Source organism: Canis lupus, chromosome 34 (genome assembly GCF_048164855.1).
Source record: "Canis lupus baileyi chromosome 34, mCanLup2.hap1, whole genome shotgun sequence".
In the NCBI taxonomy this organism is placed as follows: Eukaryota; Metazoa; Chordata; class Mammalia; order Carnivora; family Canidae; genus Canis; species Canis lupus.
In genome coordinates this window covers 26,479,304-26,500,516 of record NC_132871.1, presented here as the reverse complement: position 1 = coordinate 26,500,516, position 21,213 = coordinate 26,479,304, and the positions used below count along the sequence as shown (strand labels likewise).

At 37.4% G+C, this 21,213-nt stretch overlaps 1 protein-coding gene and 1 long non-coding RNA gene across 16 annotated transcripts in view; one reads left to right on the top strand and one right to left on the bottom strand.

Annotated features, from left to right (window-relative positions):
• The window catches only part of PKP4 (plakophilin 4), a 232,869-nt gene that overhangs the window by 21,754 nt on the left and 189,902 nt on the right, over positions 1–21,213 (top strand). The window contains exon 2 of one of the 15 annotated variants that reach the window (XM_072811072.1): positions 15,409–15,642. The exons of the other annotated variants lie outside the window; for them this stretch is intronic. The gene's annotated coding sequence lies outside the window, so the exon portion shown is untranslated. The remainder of the gene's footprint in view (positions 1–15,408; positions 15,643–21,213) is intronic. 15 annotated transcript variants of the gene reach the window in all.
• The window catches only part of LOC140624331 (uncharacterized), a 52,851-nt gene that overhangs the window by 7,023 nt on the left and 24,615 nt on the right, over positions 1–21,213 (bottom strand). The window lies entirely within an intron of this gene.

The following is a 21,213-nucleotide window of genomic DNA, read 5'->3' as shown; positions in this document are numbered from 1 at the left end:
GAACACTGGCAATGGCCAAATATTTAGGTCTAGAGTATGAACCTGACTCTTGGTTTGGCCAGAACTTGTCTCAGACCTTTAGATGTCTACATGAACAGCTCTGTGCCTTATACAGAAAACACACATGGAAGCTCAATGCACTATGTGAGCTTTTAATCTACAGTCAGCCTCCACTAGTGTACCAAGGAAAGGAAGAGAACTTGTTGACAGCAAATAGATGATGGGCCCAGTTGTTTCAAGGCCACAGAAAACTTTCTCAAGCTTCAGGTCCAGGGTGATTACATAGCAGCATCTTGAGCAGGGTACCATGTTTCCCATTAGCTAATTTAAATGAGAATTTAGGACTTTAATCCTCCTCTCCCCTCCTCAAAAATTTAAAAACAGGAATGATCTAGGCCAACTCAGCTGGAGGTGTGCTTTTTACAAATAAAGAACTGGAAGAAAATCATGCCAAAGTGAATGAACTACTTGAGTGCAGCAGAAATATCAGCTCTTATAACCCTGAAATATTAATTATGGCCTGATTTTTGGAAGCCAAGCAGTAAGGGATGACATTGTAAAGAAAAGTGAAGTAGCAGTTTTATAGCAAGGATCCCTAAAATTCTATTGTCATATTGATCAACTGAGATTCGACTGAGGTTCGATTTCCTGGTAATAGTTTCCTGATTAAAAATGGCTAGAACTCCATGCTGGCTAAGCCATAGGGACTGGCTTCTAAGGTATGCAAATAAATAATCTAATAACTATAATAATGCTTCATATATGTAACAGATAAGCCAGGGACAAAGTTTATTCTCTCAGCTCTTGTGTTCTAGAGAGAAATTTCTGGTTCAGGCTGAAAACATTTCCAGTGTTCTAAAATAGACTGGCAAAAGTTAGAGATCTTAAATTTGCAGTTTTGTTTCTGAAAGGGTGTGGCTTGGAATTTAACTCATGCTAGCTACAAGATGTGAGGTCATTGAATAAAGAGGAATTTTAACTTTTTCCCAGATTCTAAAAAGTCATTATTTAGATTGCTTTGAGTTTTTTTTAATTAGAAGTATTAAAAAAAAAAATTCTGCACCTTAAAAGTAATCACATTATGTTGTATACATTGTTTCTCCTTTCAGTGAGTTAGAATATTTTAAGATGCCATGGTCACAAGCTGATAACTTGCTATGACTTTGACTTTCAAAGTTTAATAAACACTTTGGACCATGCTGACAATGTGGTCTTTAAATTCTTTGTACTAAGAGATAGTCACATATTTCAGAAGTATTGTGCCAACTACAATACTAATCAAGATGAAGATGAATGGCATCATCAGCAAGTGTGTGTCATCTGCCTGCTGTCCACTGCTCTTCCTTGGCATTATTTCATCTTTTTCTGTTAAATAGCTTTGTAAATATTTTTTATTGAATCACCTAAGTTATTAGTAATGGCTTAAACCTCAGTCAACATGGTGAAACACAAAATATGAATTATCTACATAATACTTTGGTAGTTGTACAAAAATATAGTTTGAAGTATAATAGGTGAAGGGGGGTCAACAGATACCAATTTTCTAGTTATAAATAAGTCATGGGAATGTAGTGTACAGAATGTTGGCTATGGTTAATACTACTACATTACATATTTGAAAGTTGCTAAGAGTAGATCTTAAAACTTCTTTATCACAAGAGAAAGAATTTGTGACTGTGGTAATAACTGTTAGCTAGATTTACTGTGGTGATCATTTCCCGATGTATAAAAATATCAAGCCCATTATACTGTATACCTAAAACTAATATAATGTTATATATCAATTATACCTCAAAAAAAAAGAAACCCATAATTTGAGCTTTTGGGGTAAATGAAACTGGCAGTCGCTAATAATAATGAGGCTTTTTGTTTAAGGTTTTTATGGAATATTTCAAGTACAGAGAATAATGGAATGAATACTCATGAAACTAGCATTTAAACTTAAATCTTGTTTTGCCAGTTTTGCTTAAGGTCTGAAGTTGGTGTGTGTCCTTTTCATTATGTTTTAATTTTACTATGTACATTTTATAAATATGACCAGGCTTTTAGATGCTAAAAATCTTTGTTATGGTTATATGATTAGAGTTATAGTAAATTAAACCTATTAAGTACTTCAGTCGAAGTACTTGCATTCTTTTTCTAGGCTGGGCTGCCGCCAAGCCAGCCCTCTCCAAGAAGTTTCTATTATTTTTGTTTTTCCATTAGTAGGAGTTACTTAAACAACATTAATTTTTTTTCAGCACTCCAGCAATTTAGATGTTAAATATTAGGTAACTTTTAAATGCAGCATAATTTTTAAAATGTCAGGGATCCCTGGGTGGCTCAGTGGTTTAGCGGCTGCCTTCGCTCAGGGCAAGATCCTGGAGTACTGGGATCGAGTCCCACATCAGGCTCCTGGCATGGAGTCTGCTTCTCTCTCTGCCTGTGTCTCTGTCTCTCTCTGTCTCTCTCTGTCTCTCTGCCTTTCATGAGAAAATAAAATCTTAAAAAAATAAAATAATTTTTCCTTGATATATTCATTTTTAAGCTTCTGTAAGCAGGTTTGACATTTTTACACTGAAATTGAGAATCTTGGTATATTTATAAATTTGGAAAAGAATTCAACTAATATCACATAATCACAGAAAAACTTTATTAACCTGCAATAGGCAGTAATTTGGTTTTTTAAAATGACAGCTGAGTAAGAGTTTGTAAGTATTAATTACTCTGTGATTCAGTAATCTCTTACTATATGACCCAGGAAAGCAACCCTTTTTCCAAGTCATGAATGAAATAAAATGCATTTTTAAAGCATTTGTGCTTTCTCTTTTGGATCTATGCAGATTTTGTACTTCTCTGTTCTTACTTGCTTTATTCTTTACGCTTAATTTCTCTTTGTATCTTTAAGGAGAGAAATTTAGCCCATTTCTTATGTTTCCTTGCCTTAATTTTGAAATCCAGGGCTTGCCCGTAATGTGGCTCCAGTTTTGCCTTCAGTTCTAGTGTCAGCCACGGCTGCCCGTATGACTTAAATCTTCACCTTACATATCCATCCTTTGTCAGCTGAGGAGGATGTCAGAAAGAGGGCCACTCAGTCTTTCTTCTCAGACTAAAGTGTAGAATTCAGTGTTTTTTAGTACATTCACATAGTTACATGGTCATCATTACTCTTTCTTCAGAACATTGCATCACCTCCAAAATAAGCCCTGTACATGCAAAGCAGTCCCCTGTTTCCTTTTCCCTCTAGTCCCTGGAAACTACAAATTTACTTTGTGGATTTACCTATTCTGGACATGTCACATAAATAGAATCATACAAAATGTGGCTTTTGTCGTTTTGTCTACATCTTTTACTTGGCATAATATTTTCAAGATTCATCCATATTGTAGTATGAATTAGTACTTCATCCCTTTTTATAACTGAATATTCTTTTGGATGTATCTACCACATTTTGCTTATCCATTTATCAGGTGATGCTCATGTGAGTTGTTTTCTTTCTTTCTTTTCTTTTCTTTTCTTTTTTTCTTTTTTTTTTTTTTTTTGACTATTAAGAAAATGCTACTGTGAACATTTGTCAGGCTCCATGCTGGATGTGGAGCCTGCTTAAGATTCTCTCCCTCACCCTCTCCCTCTGCCCCTCCACTCCCCCTCACCCCTCCATGTGTGTGCATGCATTCTCTTAAATAATTAAAAAGAATAACTTTATTTCTCTTAAATAATTAAAAATATTTAGTAGCTTTTCTCTATCCAGTGTGAAAATAGTAAATATTCATAACTAGGTCCTGAAATTTAGGCATTAAAAAGTCTCTTGGCCCATCTCCAAGTTACCAGTGAAGCTATCTGCTCACTAGTATGTGCTTACAAAAATCAGTATTTTGAATTGGGGAAATTACTAGCTTTTAAAAAGTTGAAGTAAGTGTTGGGAACCTATAATAAGTTCTGTTTTATCCAGTTCTCATGGTAGAGTTAGTTTTTTGTCCTCAGTTACTTGTTCTATTCTTTGTTAATACAGTCTTCTCAAAGGCTCCTCCCTAACTGATCTCTGTTATTTCATATAAATTTCGTGTGTTGGTAGAGCCACCTGGAGATTAATTAGCTCTGGCTGGACATTAATGATAAAATATGTAATATGTTACAAAGACTCTTAATGTGGCATGTTGGAGAGAAAGTAATGTTTTGTGCATTGAGATGGTGTTTGGGGAACCTACCATCTAGAAGAGTGATTTTTGTTTGTTTTATTGTTGGTTATATTTTAAAACTTTTTAAAGCCCTTAACATTAAAAATACTAATAGTTTTTATTAAAGTTAATTATTGTTTTTAACTCTTGAATTTATTAATATTTTTAAGACCAACGGACTTCAGAATTATGTTGTCCTCTAATAATATGTATAAAAAATAAAATTAGAAGAGAAATTAACAGATAATCTGAAAAGTGTTGCTTTTCATCAGTTCTGCAAAGTATTTTAAAGCTAGTAAAATTTATTGTCCATTAATTTGAGCTTTGTTTTCACATCTTTTGTCAATCTGACCGATGAATCTGTATAAGGTATATGTGAACATTAAAAAGTTAACCATAACAGCATGAATAATTACATATTTTTTCCAGATCTTTTGATCCTGGGCTAATTACATCAGTTTTACTACTTGCCTCTGAGAATTGAGACATTGAAGTTCTGTTGTTTGAACTACCCATTGCAGTTTTGATTTAGTAAATATGTTAGAGATGGTTTGTGGTTCAAGGTTAGTGTTTCTTAATATGTATGTTGTTTATTCTTAGGAAGAATTCCTTCCTTTGACAGTCACATGTGCATATATGCCTTTCTCAAGGAAGACTTTACCTAATGAGGCCACTGGTGTTTTTTTTTTATTTTTATTTTTTTCAAAAATTTATTTATTAGAGAGAGAGAGCAAGCGCAAGCTGGGGGAGGGCAAAGGGAGAGAGAATCCCAAGCAGACTCCCCTCTGAGCACAGAGTCCTATGTGGGGCTCAGTCTCCGGCCTCTGAGATCATGACCTAGTCCAAAATCAGGAGTCAGACACCTAACAGTGTCTTAACACTTAACACTTAACTGAGCCATCCAGGCACCCCCCATGAACGTATTTGAAATGTAGTTACAGGTGAGAGATAAACAGAAGATTACCTGGTTCTATAAACACTGCTAATAAGTGGGGTGCCAGCACAGCCACACGCAGAATTGTTAGAAGGGAGTAGTTAATAGTAGGAATGTTCTGCAAGGGGCAGTCAGAATGAAAGATACTACTAGGATATTATTACTAAACCGTCCAGTTTGGCATACTGAAATCTCACCTCAGTGTACCCCACTTGTTGTCCCCAAGTGCCAGATCTTTGAAAAGAAAAAAAAAAAAAAAGAAAAAAATCAGTGCCATTCGAATAGGTCACTTTTCTCTTTCCATGACTTACACCATTGCTCTATGATAAAGATTGAAAGCCTGACCAGATCCTACCAGGCCTTGTATGACCTGCCTTCCTCTCTATGCAGAGGTTCCAAACTGGCACAAGTCCAGATTTCCAACTTCTCTTCAAAATAATGATCTTTGCATATTGAGTGCTTACATATGACAGGAACCATTTTAAGCATTTTATGTGAATTAATTCTTTTAATCCTTACAACCACCCTACAAGCAAGGTATTATTAGCTGTGTTTTACAGAAGAGAACATAGAAACGGCAACAGTGTAAAGTATGTCATATAGTCAAACATGGCTAGGAAGTGACAGAGCTGGAATTTTAGTCCACACCCCTTCATCCTAGACCCGATACTCATCACACCTTACTTTGCTGAGATAGGCTTTCAGTGTGACTCATATCACCGCCATTGATAATTTCACATTTATTTGTAGAATGATTTGATTGAAGTCTCTTTTTCCTACAAGACTACAAGTTCCATGAAAGAGGAATTCATGTCCTTTCCCCTTTTACCATTGTTTTTAGAGCTCATTACAAGCATCATACTAGGTGGCCCATGTATATTTGTCAAATGAATAAATGAACATGATTTGATGTGACCCATCAGTAAGCTTGAACAGGAGACTAACCTCTTCTGTAAGCAAAATTATCTAATTCTTTAGTTCATTATCATCTGTAAAATCAGAAAATGATCTTGAAATGTCTACAAAGCATGTTGAATTCTAATACAAAAAATGTGTAAGTTCGTAATGGCCAAAGCTTGTTTTTGTAGTTTTGTTTTGATCACAAGTAATGAGAATAGGTATTAGTTTATGCTCAGTTACATCCATCTGGGACGCCTGGGTGGTTCAGGGGTTGAGCGTCTGCCTTTGGCCCAGGGCGTGATCCGGAGATCTGGGATCGAGTCCCGTATCAAGCTCCCTGCAGCGAGCGTGCTTCTCCCTCTGCCTGTGTCTCTGCCTCTCTCTCTCTCTCTCTCTCTCTCTGTCTCTCATAAATAAATCTTTAAAAACATCCGTCAGTAATCAAAATATATTAGTAAATGTAATCTAAGATTATGTTTATAGTAAATTATTTCAATTTATTTAAAACATGACAGCATATTTTGTTACAGAAAGAAAATGTACATCTTAAGTCCCATTGAATTTTTTATTTTAAGATTTTATTTACTTGAAAGGGACAGAGAGAGATGAGCAAGAGCACAAGAGCAGGGGGAGGGAGAAGCAGATTCCCCACTGAGCAGGGAGCCCAAAATGGAGCTCCTCCATTCCAGGACCCTGGGATCATGACCTGAGCTGAAGGCAGCTGTTTGACCAACTGAGCCACCCAGCACTCCCAAATTTTTAATTCCTAATTGAATCTATGTAATCACTAGTGGTGGAGTTCAAATTAAAAGAATTACAAAAATGGAATTTGATAAGGAAAATTGTATTTGGTAACATTTAATTTATAATCACAGTGAAATTATTTTGGAGATGCTTGGCAGCTCAATTTCTAAATTCTTATTTTTGTGATAGGCTATAATTAAACTAGTTTCTATTTGAATATGTAGATATGATATAAGAAAATTTTATTAAGTTGTTTGAAATGTGGAGAAAAAATTGTCATAAAAAGTAGAATTTTTTTCTTTGAAGTTATTATTAATAAATCATGATGAAGTCGAGAAACTTAAGCAATATATGGCCAAACCTTTTCCATTGTATCAAATCTGACCCTTTTTGAAACCTAATGCTTCATGGCAGTGTAGAACTGCGTTTTAGGTAAAACAGAACACTTAAAGGACAAAGTTTTAAATGACTGTGTGAAACCCTGCAGCTTTCTGAGCAGTGTTTCAGTTTACTAAGAGTTGTGGAAGGTCAAATAAAATGTAGGATTTAGAACCAAGTGTCCCATATTCCAAACCCAGCTCTTCTTGGCTAACCCATAAAGCAGAGAATTGGTTAAAGCACAACAAACTAGTACTTACTACATGGCAAACATAAACACTTGAAAGATGTACCCCAAGTATCACTAGCAGCACATTGTCCTGAACTATAGAATAATAGCGATTGAGAGTTAGTGTTTTTGCTTGGGATGGTTCCTCTGGAGCATGAACAGCTCAAGGCTGGATCATAGATAGTAAAATGTTTGATTCTAGTGACTTTCTTTTTAAGTTGAATAAGCCTATTTGGGGACTGGCCATTTTAGCCATGGCTCTGCCTGTGAAGCATGGTTATTGTCAGAATTAAGGTTAATGTTTTAAACACAAAGTATATTCCATGTAACTTATATGTAACTTCAAGTACCTGTTTCCATCTCTGAGATGTATTCTTTATGAAATGTTACATCAACATTATACATAATATAAAGTATACCTATAAACAAGGGAAGGGTAGAGAACATAGGAAAGTTCTGTGGCTCATGGGCCAAAGCATGGAGTTCATCCTTTAGCAGTGATTTCAGCACTAGCCTGTCAACTTTGTGTGATACTTAAAAACAATTGCAAGTGCCATAGGCCTTAAGGGCATACATAAACAGGACATTTTCAACTGGCGCAAAGCCCTTTTAAAATTGCATTTGTGACACACCTAGGTGGCTCAAGTGGTTAAGCATCTGACTCTTAGTTTCAGCTCAGGTCATGATCTCAGAGTCATGGAAATGAGCTCTGTGTTGGGCTCCACATTCATCGTGGATCTGCTTCAGATCCTCTCTCCCTCTCCCTCTGCTCCTGCCCCTGCACACTTGCTCATGCTCTCTCTCTCCAATAAATAATTTTTAAAAATAAAATTGCATTTGTATAAACCATACAATACTTATGTATATTTTCTAATTTACCAGTTGTCATAACTATAATCTTTGGAAATATGTCTTAACTATAATCTTGGGAAATAATAATATTATACATGTTTTAAACACCAGGAAACAGACAAGAAAGATCTTTGACTTGCCTAGGCTCCTGTAACTAGTAAGTAATAGACGCAGAATCTAAACCTTAGTTTTCTGTTGTAGAGATAAAAAGCCTCTCTAACCATGCTGATCTCTGAGTTATCAATTTGGGCTATGTCGTATGTAGAAAGAACCCATCAATTTAGAGTTTTGGTTTGTTCGGGTATAATGTTTAGATAATTATTCACATTAAATTTTAATAGACTTAGGGATCCCTGGGTGGTTCAGTGGTTTAGCTCCTGCTTTCGGCCTACGGCGTGATCCTGGAGTCCCAGGATCGAGTCCCACATCAGGCTCCCTGCATGGAGCCTGCTTCTCCCTCTTCCTGTGTCTGCCTCTCTCTCTGTCTCTCATGAATAAATAAATAAAATCTTTAAAAAAAATTTAATAGACTTGTGAAAGAACGTAAACTTTAGAATAGTTTCTACGGGGGTGCCTCGGTGGCTCAGTCAGTTGAGCAACCAGCTCTTGGTTTCAGCTCAGGTTATGATCCTCGGGGTCCTGGGATTGAGTCCTGCATCTGGCTCTGCATTAAGCAGGGAGTCTGCTCAAGAGTCCGCCCCTCCCTCACGCTCTACCCTTCCACCCACTCCTGTTCATGCTCTCTCTCTCTGTGAAATAAATAATAAAATTTAAAAAATAATCCACACTTTTTTCTTTTTAAAATTTTTTAAAGATTTATTTATTTGGAGGGGGAGGGGCAGTGGTAGAAAATCTTCAAGCAGACCCCCTGCTGAGCACTGAGCCCCATGAGATCATGATCTGAGACAAAACCAAGAGTCAAACACTTAACTAACTGAGCCACCCAGGCACCCCCCCCCCACATTTTTCTTTATATTGTTTCAATTGCTCAATAAGGACATTGTACTCTACTACTGCCACACATAGCCCTGGCTCCTAGGGACTTCGTGAAGTTGAATGAATGAATGAATGAAGTGAATGATTGAAAGAAAAATAAAGATTTGGCAGATATTTGTGTCTTATAAGAGCAGCTCTTTTGGGAATAAATATGGTGGTGAAATATAACATGCAAAATAAGTAGAGAACTCCTGATAGGTGCCTAAATCATAAGAGGAAATGCTGATTTGTTTCTCCCGTTATGGAATGATTCACTTCTGAATTCTTCCAGAGGATCAGACCATATTCTATGTAGACCTTCCACTTTTTTCAATTTCTTCCCTATTTACCCACAACTTTATCACTGCCACCTACTAAGTTATTTCTAACCATTGTCTGTGTGATCCTACAGATTTCTTTACACATGCACTACAAATCAAATTTTACATTCTAATAAAACCAAATTATAAAAATTTGGGGGAGGAAGAGGTTTAAGATGCAGATAGGATATAAACTTCAAAAATGTATAAAGGGGGCAGCCTGGGTGGCTCAGTGGTTTGGCGCCGCCCTCAACCCAGGGCATGATCCTGGAGTCCCTGGATCAAGTCCCACATCGGGCTCCCTGCATGGAGCCTGCTTCTGCCTCTGCCTGTGTCTCTGCCTCTCTCTCTCTCTCTCTCTCTCTCTCTCTGTGTCTCATGAATAAGTAAATAAAATCTTTTAAAAAATGTAGAAAGGCTAAATTTAACAAATAATTTGTGTGCTAGGAACCACATCCTCTTTAAACTCTAGCACATGCTATCCCTGCTAGAATCCCTTTGCTTTCTTCTCCTCATTCCCCACAGAGATGAATCTTCATTTGGTCTTACTCTGACTACTGAGGCTTTTCCGGTGATGGTGCCTTGCTGAATTCACCCAATCTACTGTTTTTTTTTTTTTTTCCCCTATATTGCTTATATTTTCCCACTACTTATAAAGAATGTGAGGAAGCATTCACAAAGAAAAAGAGGTCATCCCCAACCCTTTCTTGACTCTGGTACTCACTTATCTCCTCTCACTTATATCCAGGTATAAGTATATGGCAATATGTGGTAGACAGTTCTTAAGATAGCCTTCAGTGATGTGGAATGCATGCCTTTGTGTAATCCCCCTAGAGCATGGCCTGAATTTATTATTCAGTTCTTATGAATAGAATATTCCTTAGCATGATGGAATGTCACTACCAAGAACAGCAGTGTTACCAGTATCATAATTCTTGATACCTTCGGTGAAAGAACTTCCGATCCACTCCTGAGTCAGGGAAAGAACAAGGCCTGCGACTACTTAAAAAGAGCTATCCAAAAGGTTATCTAGAAATATATAGGAGCAGGTGAGAGAGGCACTAGGCCTTCAAGAGTAGGCTTGTCTTCATTTCTGTGGACTACCTTAGTGGTCTGGGAAAGGCATTATTACATCTCTCTGAGCTACTATTTTTTCCTTTCTTCAGTTGGAGGGAGTTAAACTTGAGGGTTTTGATAAATCTCTTCAGTTCACATTCTGTACACCCAGAAATGTAACATTTTTCTTTTTGATAAGGAGGTTTCATTTAAACAAAAAGTCCCATCCAGGTAGAGTGAACTTTTTTCCTTCAGAAACCATGTCGTGCATATGAAATTTATGTGTACTGTCTTAAAACTTCTGATATTATTTCACCAGATATTAGCTTATCCAGGCCTCTCATTTTTGAGTTACTATTTATAGTAACTTCTTAGAGTTATACCTTTTATAGCTATGAAGGAAGTTTTAATGTGGTCACACTATCTTAATCTTTTTCAGCTTGTGTTCCTGACCAACAGGTTTCTAAAACTAAAAATTACTTGCTAGGGGGAAATGATGTGTCTCTGTCTTTGCTGCATGTATTTTGTTCCTCTTGTGGATTTAATATGGCATGCCTGAAATCATCTTCTATCCTCTAAAATGTTCCTGGTATCTAATGATGGCACTCAAAATGCAGATATGGGGTTCCCTAACCCTTTGGCTTCCTGCCTTAGCTGGATGCTGGCAGATGGCTTTTTGCTAAGAGCCCTCTTTTTAGAGTCCCTTCCCGCTCAAGTCTAAGGTTTATTAACCCTTTTCAGAGTATAAGAAACTAAATTCCACCCATATAACATAGCCGTATGTTATTCATATGGTTTACAAAATTTTCTTGCCACTTGGAATCTGTGGAAATAATTTTTAAAGCTACGTCTATCAAAGAAGACAAGAAGTATGTATGTTAAAAATATAATTGTGTCCAGCAAAAGTTTAAGAAGATATAGTAGGAGGGCATTGAGATGAGTGGGGTCTGGCTTTCACAGGTCTGGCTCTCATGCCAAAACCCTTGTCACACCCCTGCCACCTCCTTTAAGAGAGCAACTAGGACTATAAATCCTGTTTCTTTAGCTGCTGGTCATTAAGGATTAACAGGAGAAACTATTCTCAAATTTTTATTTGAGATAAAATATTTATTCTCAAATATTTTTATTTATTTTTAGTTTATTCAAATTATATTTTTAAATGGACAAATTAGAGATAGTAGATTAAAGAGTTAGATTTATTTAAAATATTGTCAGTCAATTTAAAGATGTGCAAATCATTAATACCAGATGGCATCTACCTAGGATATTTGAGAGGATCTAGGACATTAATTGATCACCTTTCTTTCCTTCTAGGCTACTAGTACCTCTGTGATAACAGACACGGTTACCAATCCAAATTTTAAAAACTCTGGAGAGAGAGCAAATGTGATAATACAAGGAAAAACACGGGGTACCTGGGTTGCTCAGCTCAGTTGGTTAAGTGGCTGCCTTCAGCTCCTGTCATGATCCTAGGGTTCTGGGATGGAGCTCATTCATTGAGTTCCCTGCCCAATGGGGAGTTTGCTTCTCTCTCTCCCTCTGCCTCCTCCCCCTGCTCATGCTCTTTCTCTCTCAAGTAAATAAAATCTTTAAAAACAAACACACACACACAAACGAGGGAGGGGCACCTGGGTCATTCAGTGGTTGAGTTTCTGCTTTTGGCTCAGTCATGATCCCTGGGATCAAGTCCTTCATCAGGCTCCCTGCAGGGAGTCTGCTTCTCCCTCTGCCTGTGTTTCTGCCTCTCTCCTCTCTCATGAATGAATAAATAAAATCTAAAAACAAAAACAAGGGAAAACATAATAGCATTTTTTGAGGAGATTAAAACATAGTATTTTTTGTAGATCTTCAAAAAACTTGTAACAAATTCTGTTCTTTTTTCTCCACACCCAGTGTGGAGCTTGACCTCATGACCCTGAGATCAAGAGTTACATGCCCTACCCACTGAGCCCAGCCAGGTGCCCCCAAATTTCTGCTTTTAATGGCTATAAAAGTTGCCGTTGGGCGTTAAGTGGCGATAATAGCTGATGTGTCCTAGATGGCTGAAATTTGGAAATGGGTGATAACAAGTTGGAATACTGAAACATTTTCCCTGGAGAAAGAAGTGCAAATAGCAGTGTTCTCTAGGAACCCATGCAGGGAATGGTTTTCAACACCTGTCTAATCTGTTTTGAAGAGGGCTTGAAGTTTTGGGTTTTTAGTAGTGGACACCCTAGAAGAATAGTGAAACTGCTTTCATTTGTTGTTTTCACTTTTATTTGTTCTCCCTACTTTGTTTGCATTGCTAATTTTTATTTAGTAGTAATTGGACTGAAGTGAGGGTTGAGTTGTTCATACATTTCAGTTGGTGATACTTTGTCATCATTGGACTGGGCCAAGCCAGTGTTTTATTTATTCCCTGTTATCTATCTCCTACATATACCAGCCCCCACACACACTACCACAGGCACTTATGTGTTTAGTGTGGGGGTTTTTTATTGTATGTACTCTCTTATAATATATATTTTATATTATGTAAATTGTTACATAAATGGTATTATTCTCATTTAGTTTATATTTTCACTCAGCAATTTCATTTAAAGAGCTGTCCCTGGGCCTGTGTGAATATTCATTCACTTGTTGGTTTTTTTTTAAGATTTTGTTTATTTATTTGAGAGAGAGAGGGAGAAAGAGAGAGATAGTGATAGAGATAGCAAGAGAGAGCAAAGATGGGAAGAGAGAGAGAAGCAGGGTCCCCACCGAGCAGGGAGTCAAGATGCTGGGGTTGATACCAGGACCCCTGGATCATGACCTAAGTTGAAGGCAGATGCTTAACTGACTGAGCCACCCAGGTGCCCCAGCTTGTTGGTTCTGACTGCAGCTGAGTATTTTATGATATACATTCATCTAATTTTACCTCTCTACTTCTTCACTGATAGGGATGTAGCTTGCTTCCACCTCCACACCATCACAAAGTGAGATCCAAATCCCCTGGAATCTGCATGATGATTTGTTTTGGAACTATGCAGATCACTCTGTCATAGACTATAAGTACATTTAATCGGCATTGGCAGCGCCTGATGGTCCCTGGGATGGCTGCATCCATCTATATATCCCCACACCCCACCAACATGTGGTACAGCTTTCTAACTTTTGCCAGTCTATCAGATATAAAATACCTATTTCCCTACTTGTGAACCTCATCATCTATTCATCTACTTGACTTTTTGGATATCCTCTTCTATAATTTTTTTTATTAGTAGATTTGTTGGGGCTCCTAACTTCTTATGTTGATTTGAGGGATATTGTCATATTCCGGATATTAGTCCCCTATCAGGGTATTGCAAAATTCTGCTAATCTCTCATCTGACTGTATACTTTATCCTTTGAAAAGAAATACTTAAAATACACTATCAAAATGGGGGGTGGTTCATTTTATTCTTTTTGTTTTGCCTTATGACAAGTAGGTACTGAGTTCTTCCCTACTCCTGGGCTTCAAAGATGTTTTCCAACATTTTCTTCTTTTATACTTTTTTTTTTTTTTTTTACATTTCACTATTAAGCTTTCCTTCCTCTGGAGTCCACATCGTGTCATGGCCCTGATTAAAAGCCTTCATAGTAAAGCCAGAACCCACAGAGGGCATATGAAGCCCCTCAGCATTTATCTCATACCTTTTCTCCCATTCAGATGTGCCCACACTGCCTCTTATTCACCTTTGTACTACAAGTACACAAAATCTGATGTTTTCTAAAACATTCTGTAGCAGAAAAGTGAGCATTGTGACATAATTCAGAAGTATTTTCCCTATTTAATTTAAAACCTTAGAAAGGGACATTTCTTTAGTTAATTTTTTTTAACAGAAATACTTCTATTTAAACTATAGAAGGTAGTACATTCCAATTATTTCAGGAGTCAAGCAGTATAGAATTGTACAAAGCATTAAATGAAAAATTCTGAACACCAACCCTTTTGAACTTTTCTCTTTGGAGGCTAGAGGGCCAGGGAGGGATGTCAAGAATTCTAATGCCCAGGCCATGTTCCAGACCAAATAAACCAGAATCGCTGGGGGTGGGACCCAGGTGTTGGTATTTTTAATAGCTCCCTAGGTGATTCTAATAAGTAGCCAGTGTTAGATGTACAGCAGTTCTTACAATACTTTAAAAAATCAAAATGGCTTATACCAAACGTATTGTTCAGCATCCTGCTTTTTTTCAGAAGAATTTGCTAAGTGAGATTTAAAACTCTACCTTCAGTTTAAAATTTAACTATAATTTATGAAGAATTCTGTTAATTTTGAACATGTTCTCAAGTATGCCGGCCTTGTTAATCAACTTGTACAGCATTATAGAGTAACTATTTTATTTTTTAAAGATTTTATTTATTTGAGAGAGAAAGAGAGCATGAGTGGGGGGGGGGGGGGGGTTGGGGCAAAGGGAGAGAAAGAAGCAGACTCCCTGCTGAGCAGGGAGTGGGACTCGACCCGGGACCCCGGGATCATGACCTGAGCCCAGGCAGATGCATAGCCGCTGAGCCACCCAGGCGTCCATTGGGTAGCTATTTTAAAGTGGTCGAGTATCCTTGTGAATAATGGTAACTTTTGGCTTATACATTAGTGATAGTGTGAAGTTCTTCCCTTTTAACATTAGAATTCAGAGTTGTCAGCATCCATGATGGATGGCCAGAGCCCTTTTGGGTTCTTTGTTTTTATTGGGCCAAATGGCAGAATGTAATCGGGCACTGAGTAGGAACTAAGGTGTATACACTAAGGTGTATAAAGCCAAAATAATAATAATATAATAATAATAATTTACTCAAAGTTTTTTTTTTTTTTGGTTTTTTGGTTTGTTTGTTTTATACTGCGATATCTTTTCTCTTATCCTCAGTAACTTCCTTTCCACCGCCTTCTCTTCAACAAGTCTCCCCGGATTTCAGCAGCCTGACGCCTGCCCTCGTGCCTCCACCTCCTGCGAGCGGGCCTGCGCTCCGGTACCTTCCACGGCCCGGGGCCCAATGCTGCCCCCTCTTGCTCCGGCTCCTCTCTCTGCTCAGCTTGGGAGGATTCTCTTCTCCTCACTGAAGTTTATTCTGCTTCATCTTGCCCGGCAGGGCAGCATTCGGTACTAGTGACTTCCCGCTCCCTGGGGACATGTCTTGTCTTCCTCCCTTACCTCTTAGGATACTTTGTTTTTCTGTGTCTCCTTTTATCTTTTCGACTCCTATTTCTTTTTCTTTTTTAAGATTTTATTCATTTGAAAGAGTACAGGGTAGGGGTTTGGCTAGTAGGGGGCACGGTAGGGGCAGAGGGAGGGAGAGGAAGGGCAAATCTTAAGCAGACTCTCTGCTGAGCAAGGAGCCTGACCTCGGGCTCCATCCCAGGAGCCCCAAATCGAGATCATGATCTGAGCCTAAATCAAGATTCTGCCGCTTAACCGAGTGAGCCACCCAAGTGCCCCTCCAACTCCTATTTCTTAGTTCCATTTTCTGCTATTTGCCTCCCATTTGCTTAAGTTACCTTTCTTCCTTCTTAAAAAAATTTTCTATATGTTTGCAGTAAAAAATATGGAAACATTTTAAAAGACTATCAGAAATCTTACTGTTTAAAAATAACCTTTTGGTTTTGATTCTTTATGAAAAATAGGATCATGCATGCTGCATATGCAGTCTTTATAAATGATCTTTATTTTCTCCCTACCTAATAACATATATTTACTAAACTCTTTGTTTTTAATGTTGGTTTCTGTTTGAACTTTTAAAAATTCTTTTATCAGTTATGTATATAGTTCAATAATATTGAAAGGCATATAATAAATTAGAGTAATCCTCTTGCCTTGTTCTTTTCCCCAGAGGCATATGCTTTCAATTATTTTAGCTACTTTTCCTGATATTTATCTCTTCATTTCTAAATAACGTGGTTATACCATTTCTTGAATAATATAAGACGTTATCTACTTACTTTTTTTAAATGTAAGTGAAAATTTATACCTTATACCTCTTTACCCTCTTTCCATTTTTCTAATACTGATAAATTACAAGTATTTAAAATAAAATCACTATTCATTGTTTACATTATTTACACTGTGTAAATGTCATCCATCAGTGAGCCCAATAGTCTTTTTCTTTTTCTTTTTTTTTATTTTATTCATTTATTCATGAGAGACACAGAGCAAGAGAGAGAGGCAGAGATACAGGCAGAGGGGAAGCAGGCTCCATTCAGGGAGCCCGACGTGGGACTCGATCCTGGGTCTCCAGGATCAGGCCCTTGGCTGAGGGCAAGCACCAAACCGCTGAGCCACCCAGGAATCCCCAGTCTTTTTCTTTCTGGAGAAGTATTTATCCTCCAGTGGAAATGCTTTCCTCATTTTCCATTTCCTTACTTTTTTTTTTTTAATCTTTTTTTTTTAAGATTTTATTTATTTATTCATAGAGACAGAGAGAGAGAGAGAGAGAGAGAGGCAGAGGCACAGGCAGAGGGAGAAGCAGGCTCCATGCAGAGAGCCTGACGTGGGACTCGATCCAGGGTCTCCAGGATCATGCCCTGGGCTGCAGGCGGCGCTAAACCGCTGCACCACCAGGGCTGCCCCGTTTCCTTACTTTGGTTTTGATTTATGGCTGAATCTTTCCACACCCTTCTTTAGTCTCTTAGTACCATTTTCCATATGGCAGTCAGTCTAGCAGATATGTGAGTTTCACTGTTTTCTTTTGACCCACAGTCTTTGGGCCAACCCTATCTTCCTGCTCCAGACTGGGTTGGTTGCCCTCTAGGCTTGCTTCACAATTGAATGTCATTGCACCTGAGTAACCCTCATCAAGGGCGTGAAGGGATCTCTGACACTCCTGCATGTCAAGGGATAAATTCAACTATATAATGAGGTTAGCAAATCTGGAGACTTGTGAAGGTCTCAGAAGGTCTCTAGTCCCTATAGATGTCAAGCACTTAATGCTGACAGTGAGCAATGGTTGACCCTGGTCTTATGATTTGTATGTGCCGGCTCATTGGTCAGCACACTTCCTGATGTTTCATTCGAGGTCTGACCATTGATTTCCTCCTTCCTTTTCCCCTTTCCTTGCCCCTTGAGATCCCTTCTCTCAATCTTATTTCATTCTTCCATGTGATTATTGATTGCGCTGCCAACATTTTTTTGGTCTTTTGGGAAGAAGAGAATGGAATTCAGGGGTGCAAGATTTATTTAAAATAAGTCTGACATTTTCAGACTTCAGGAAGTAGGCACACTCTTGCCATTATAAAAATTGGATCATTTTCTTTTTAAAATTTAGGAACTTTAAACGATTCCCTGATGAAGAGGGAAAAGCTGTTTGCACTCAGCATATTTCTCATTATACTTCAACTCAAGATACTCGTCTATTATACTACTTTAGGCATTTGCTCTGTTTTCAGCACTCTAGGACAAGAGGTTATATATTTCCATTATGTGCATCCTGAAAATCATTTCATCTCAGCGCTAAAATTGTTTTTTCAAATTGTAGAGGAGGAAATGAGTTCTGTTTAAAACAAAAAAGATATCTTAGTAGCAAAAACTGTAACCTTTATACAATCTTACCTAAAGTTCACTTGAAATATCAACTGTGCCAAAAATACTCTGTGAACTAGAAAGTTCCTTGCAATACTTTAAATAAGTGACTTAAAAAATACCTTACAGAGTGCTTGGTGGCTTAGTTGGTTAAGCAGCCATCTCTGAATTTCAGTTCATGTCATGATCTCAGGGTCCTGAGATTGAGCCCTGCATAGAGCTCTGTGCTCAGTGAGGAATCTGCTTGAGGATTTATTCTCTCTTTCTCTCACTTTCCCCCCTCTGTCCCTCTCTCCCTTCCCCTCTTCCCCCTGCCCTTCAGCTCACTCAGACTCACTCTCTCTCCTTAAGATACACAAATCTTTTAAAATATATATATATCTTAGTTATTTGAAATCAGATGAAATTATGAATCTGATAAGTCTGAAGTGATGATTAATAACATTAAGGATGGTTTCTTATAGAATAAAATATTTAAACTAGGCAATCACAGATAGTAAAAACACTTTAAAACATCATAGCAGATTACTTTCGTTACTTCATTTTTTAATTTATATTTTTAAATAAATTTTCTAAACAAAACCGCAAAGACTTTTTTGAGGTACTAAATATTCTCATTATAGATATAATGCATTTAATATTTCTTATAATTTGTAAGTAAACAGTTATGATTTTTTAAAGCAAGTAGAAGTTTTAGTTTTGCTATTTGCTTGTCCATTAAATTTAAACAAATATTTAAACTGCTTTGAACCTGTTTCCTTATCAGTGATGTCAAAATAATTCCTACCTTTAGGGGTTTTTGTGTTTTTGTTTTTGTTTTTTAACTGAATGAGATGAAATAAATAGCCGTTATTTTGTTTTAAGTTCTGCCGTTTTAGTTGTAACTATTAAACCAAATGGTATCATTTTTTTCAAACTCACAAAGACTGGCAATAATGAATAGAACCTTGTACAGATGAGGCTCACTGAGTTGAGCTCACGTTGCTGCAAGTGTTCTGGAAAGGAAATTGGTACTAAGCATCAGTAGCCTTAAAAAAGTACATTTGGTCCATGACTTCTAATGTGCTGAAAGGCAATAATCACTCAAAAGGACAAAGATTGTTTTCTGCTGAGTTGTTTAGAGTATTAAAAACTATAAATCTAAATATTAAGTTAATACATCATATAATAGACTTCTGTATAGCCATTAAAGATAGACACATTTTTTTTGAGACAGATGTTTGTATTTTTAACCTTTCATTATGGTAAGTGGATATCAGTTTGAACATATTTTTTAACTGACTACAGGACTGGCTAACTTTTGCTATTCTGTGTTGGGCTATCTTTGCATTTATGCATTTTTGAATGCCCTTCCTTTTTCCCTGGCTCTTTGCCTAGTTTAAAGTTCCTAGTTGTCTTCCCTCTTGTCTACTTTTTCAACTCCTCTTTAGTTTCTTTGCTTTTGCTTGCCCAATGCTAGATATAAGGCACATGGAGAAAATAAGTGCTGGGTGAGGAAAAGCTACCTTCTCTTAAAAAAAAAAATCCAATTCTTTACATTGTGGTTTTAAAAATGGTCTCTCAGTTTTACTGGAAACTTATGGAAAGAGCTTAGGAGACAGGTAGACCTGGGCTTGAATCCAGACTGTTTCATTTGCTAGGTGTGTGACCTTAGGGCAAGTTATTTAACTTCTCGCTTCTGTATTTTCAACAGTTATGAACCAGGGTTAACTTGTGCCTCGGTTTTGTCTTGAAGATTAAATGAATTGTATGTAAAGTGCTCATTATGATTTGACTTATGGGAAGTGTTCAATAGATTGTTGCTGATGTTGCTATTATAACATTAACTTTTCAGAGATGGAGACCAGACACCTTATTTCAAGTGCTATGTCAGTGTTTAAAATGCCAATAAATATTGCCTATTTGGTGTGTAGTCAAAAGCCCAAAAAACAAATAAACAAAAGTTTTGGGTTATAGTACTCAAAAGTTCATCTGATGTTTTACATTTGAATATTGTATAAACTTAGATGTGGAGTGTGGCAGAAAAGGATTATGGGGAAGGAGAAAAAAAAAGTCTTAGCTCTCACCTAATTTAAAAAAAAAAAGAATGAATGACTGCCTTGAGGCAATGTGAGGATGGGCAAAAAGGGGAGAGGGAGAAGATTCTAAATTGTGCAGCTTTTCACACATTTTTAAATGAATGTGAATATAAAATTAGAAGGTGTAGGTGATTTGAGATGGACAAAAAACCTCCTCAGATATAAAAAAACATTTTTACAGTCTTCACTACATTCTCGTGATAGATTCTGTATATGTTACTAGTTTTTACCTAGTGTTCCAGAAATGTTAATTGTGTTGTGAATAGTAATTTTGTTTCTTGGGCTGCATTTTTCTTTTCAGCATTAATTTAGTGGTAAAAATCATTGGGAATCTGGTTTTTTATTATGTTGATATTGGCCATATAGCCATCTCCTCCAGGATACTTCTTTAATATCTGGGGATACTGCACGGATAAGCCGTGGAAATAGGTTGATAGGGCAGTCTTAGGCTGTTCTGGAACTTACTCTGCTTTGCTTTGCTCTTAAATATACTCTTGCTCCTTTTGTTCAGATAATGCTGTTGCCCCTGTGCCAGCAGTAGAAGGGCTGTAAATGGATTTTTCATTAGAGGTAGGAAAGTTGGGGAGATCCAGTTGCTCTGCCTCTCCTGACCACTTGACTTTCCACAGCACAGCTGGTGATGGTAACATCATAGCCTGTGGCTACAGAAAAGAGCAGAGCTGCCTGCCCATGGATTGAGCCCATGGGGCTAGTGCATCAGCTCAGTGCTCTGGAATCCAAAAGTATGTAAGCATGTACAATAAGAACTGTAAAATTACCTTACATGAAAGGGTGCCTTCAGGGGTACAAAGTAACAATCACTTTAGATTTCCTACATGTTTGAGCAGTTTATAGTAGTGGTTAAGAGAGAAGCCTTTGGAAACTTCATTTTAAATGCATATGACCAAATGATCTATTGGGCTTTTTTAAAAATTAGAAAATGAGCCCCTTTTACATCAGCACTGTAGATGTGTACGTTGCCTGAGGATGCCTAACTGCCAACCCAAACAGGCATCGGTCCAGCCCGCCACCCCCAACCTTAATGCACAGCAGGCCCAGCAGCCTCCTGCTGAGCAACCTG